This window comes from Rhinolophus sinicus, linkage group LG13 (assembly GCF_036562045.2).
Source record: "Rhinolophus sinicus isolate RSC01 linkage group LG13, ASM3656204v1, whole genome shotgun sequence".
NCBI lineage: Eukaryota > Metazoa > Chordata > Mammalia > Chiroptera > Rhinolophidae > Rhinolophus > Rhinolophus sinicus.
In genome coordinates this window covers 2,678,827-2,682,355 of record NC_133762.1, presented here as the reverse complement: position 1 = coordinate 2,682,355, position 3,529 = coordinate 2,678,827, and the positions used below count along the sequence as shown (strand labels likewise).

At 47.9% G+C, this 3,529-nt stretch overlaps 1 non-coding gene across 1 annotated transcript; it reads left to right on the top strand.

Moving 5' to 3' along the window:
* The first annotated feature begins 1,846 nt into the window (after window positions 1-1,846).
* On the top strand, window positions 1,847-1,920 carry TRNAT-AGU (transfer RNA threonine (anticodon AGU)). The gene has a single exon. It is a non-coding gene; the product is annotated as a tRNA-Thr (tRNA).
* The last annotated feature ends 1,609 nt before the right edge of the window (window positions 1,921-3,529 follow it).

Sequence of the window (3,529 nt, the reverse complement as noted above, 5' to 3'; positions counted from 1 at the left end):
CAGAACATTTGAACTGAATGGAAAGTTGGAAACCTCACTGGGGACTAGTTAAACCAAGCACGATGTACCAAATCACAGACTCTGCAACTATTACAAAAGAACTCTAAGTGCTAAAGTGTAAATATCTCTATTCTTAGCTGGAAAAAGAACTCACAGTAAGATGCTTTTGGTATGACCAGCTGTACAGGCACAAACCTCGCTAGGCCAAGGTCAGAGCTGTGAGGTCCAACATGGCTGCCAACAGCAGCACATGGCAATGGAGGCCGTGAGGCCAGTCTGAGCTGAGACGTGCTGTGAGAATGAGGGCGACACGGCGAACTCTCCTTGCTACATCTAACATAGACTCAGAAAGCGGCGTTTGGCAGTACTTCAAAGACTCACTACAAAAGGACATCAAATACCCCATTAACAAAATTTTTATATTGACTACACTTGAAATGATATTTTGGATATCTCGAGTTACATAAGTTGTAGAATTAATTTCCCTGGTTTGCTTTTACTTTTTTAAACGTGGCTGCCCTACAGTTTAACATTATGTCTGAAGTGCAGGTGACGGGGAGGCCTGGTCTAGAACAACAGAACTGCCACGCGTGGTCGGCAGTGGGCGTGGGAATCAGAAGCGTGTAAAGCAGGTTTGGCTCTCCTGCATGGTTATACCACTTTACACATTCCTATGTTACCTTTTACAACGCTCAACAAACAAAAAGGGACCCTGCTGCCAAGATCCCTGGCCGGCATGCTTTCCACCTCAGCATGCCTGACGGATTTGCCTGCCCTGATGACCTGTCTCCAGGGAGGGAGGCCACCTGCCAATTCAGCGTGGCTTTTACCTTGGGGCATATCAAGCATAACCAACCCTTGGGGAACAAGTATACGGGACATGCTGTCTTTGCCATGTTTATGGGGAGGGCACCCAAGGTGGGGTAGGGGCTAGAAGCAGAGGGGGCTGGGAGAGGGACACAGCAGCTGGGGAGGGGGGCGCTGTGGGACTGCCATTAACTTGTGTTCTTAAAGCCATCTCCAGTCTTGTAAATGCATTCCTCCCACGCTTGGATGGCAACTGAAGCTACAGTTTCTGGAAAACAGCAGGATAAATTCTAGTAGGTGCTTTCTGTGGGAGCCTCTCTGTGTGTATCTGGGGCAATGGACCAGTTCATTTCCTGGACCCTCGTGACTCCCAGTGGAATGCTGTAATTAATTCACTGATGGCTGCGTCTAACAAGAGAGCTGGAAAAAGAGAGGCAGGGCAGGAATGGACTGGTCAGATCCCTTTGCATACCAGCATGTTACTGGCTACTGTCTTTTAAATGGGGGTGTTCAGACACTGAACCCCATTAATGTCTGGGTCACAGAGGGCATTGGAGTATTGGATCTCATTATTCCCCAGGGTGAGGGTCTCTGTTTTCCCAGGTCCAGAATTTACACACACACAAACACACACACACATAATTATAGGACATCTTGAAAACATTTTCAACCAAAGCAAAAAAGAATTTTCTAAAAATATCTAATGCCCCACGAGGATTATAAATTCATAGAAAGTCCGCTTTGTTTTCACCTAGTTTAGAATGAAGGTGATGAGCCACGTAAAATGCCCCCATGTCTTTCCTTTTCTTGTACTTATCAACTTTGCAAAGCAAATAAGTGAGGTTGCAAAGAGCCAAACCAAACCAAATTCCAGACCTCTACAAAATAACCAATAAAACATAAACAATTATAGCAAACACATTCAACATTGGCTAATGTTTCCACTGAGATTTTCTGGGGTAAAATATAGTGCAGCGAGTGGCCCGTTTATGCTACAAATATCATTGCAAATTCTATGGATTAAAAAGTGCTGCGGGGTGGCTGGTTAGCTCAGTCGGTTAGAGCGTGGTGCTAGTAACACCAAGGTTGCCGGTTCAATCCCCGCATGGGCCACTGTGAGCTGCATCCTCCTTAGGAGAAAAAAAAAAAAAGCGCGGCTAGATAGTTTGCAAAACGATATTTGGCGAACATTCCAGAAGGCAAGCCTTCCATAAAATGAAACCTGTGTTATTTAAGTCCACTCCCAGCGAGTCCAGTCTCCTGTCCTAATTCCTCCCAAATCTGTAATTCAGACAGAGCAAATCTGTCTCATCTTTCTTCTCCCCCGCTTCTCTCTCAGTTCCTATTCCTGGTCAACCCACAAACAAGTCCTCTAAATGTTTTCATTCTTCCCCACCGCCCCACTATTTCTGCTAATTTTTTGCTGAGGTTTTTTTTAAAAAAGATTTAATTTCTGGTAACAAAAATAATATGTATTGGTTATAGAAAATTATTAAAGTAAAAGAAGAGGAAATTGTACAAAGAAAACATCACCCGTAAGGCTTTCATCCTAAAAGAGTAACAGATCGCATTTCAGTGGATTTCTAAGCTTTTTTCTATGAATACATTGTGTGTGTCTGTGTGTGTGTGTGTGTGTGTGTGTGTGTGTGATGAAAAATGTGACCTTCTGCACGTTGTCATTATACACTGTCTGTCATTTTTAAAGTGACCACTTTATATTTCATCCTGTGGCTAGCCTGCGTTTTCCATATTGGATGTTTGGGTGGTTGCTGTGTTTCACTGTAGGAAACAACACTGTGTACATTTTGGCCTACCTTCAAGACTGTTTCCTTAGACTGGACCCCTAGACATGAATTTCTGGGCTTTGGCACTGATTCCTGAGCTGCCTTCCAGGAATTAGCCCCCACGCCCACCAGCGGGGCCACCCTGTGTCCTATAAGCCATATTTCCTCCAAGGTTTTAATTAGTAGTTACAATGTCAACTGGTAAAGCCCTGCAGGCGGCCTAAACCCCCTCCCTCCCTGAGGACGTCAGTGTTTTCTAGAGGGTCTCAGGGAAAGACACACTCTCCAGGAAGCCAAGGAACACAGGTAACATGCTAAGTGTGACAGGTAAGGAGCCAGCCTGGAGCTGGGGCATTTAGAAGACAGCCCTGAGGAGCCCCTGCGTGCTGGAGCTGGCTGTGGCCGACGGACACAGGGCTTATCCCCTCAGGGACGCCCCTGGCGCCCCATTGGCTGAGCATGGACCCACCAGCCATCCATACCGGGCCCTGTCCAGCCAGCCTCAGCAGGAGAGAAGCTAGAAGCCCTAGAAGCAGAGCCCACACCTGAGTCTAATGCCCTGAGCTTACCTGCGGTAGTGGCAGAGTGGGGAGGGGCAGCCTGGCCTCCTCCAGCCTCCTCCTGGGTCCAGCAGGACGCTGGCTGAGGAGCACCCACCCTTTAAGAGGAGCAGGCCACATGAGGGGCATGTGAGAGCCTGCGTCCCACCCTCGTGATCCCCGAGGACATGGCCCCATGACCTTGCGTCCAGGCCAGAAAGGGAGGCAGGGCCCCAGCTGCCAGGCTGCCCCATGTGGGATTCTAGGGAGATGGGGCAGCTGGCAGCTGCCCTTTGAAGTGACTTCCCCTTCCCGCCCCCGCATTCCCTCCGCTGCTGGAAATGTCAGTGTGGTTTGCATAACTGAGACAATTGGACATAATTGGTCTTTCAGAAGCCC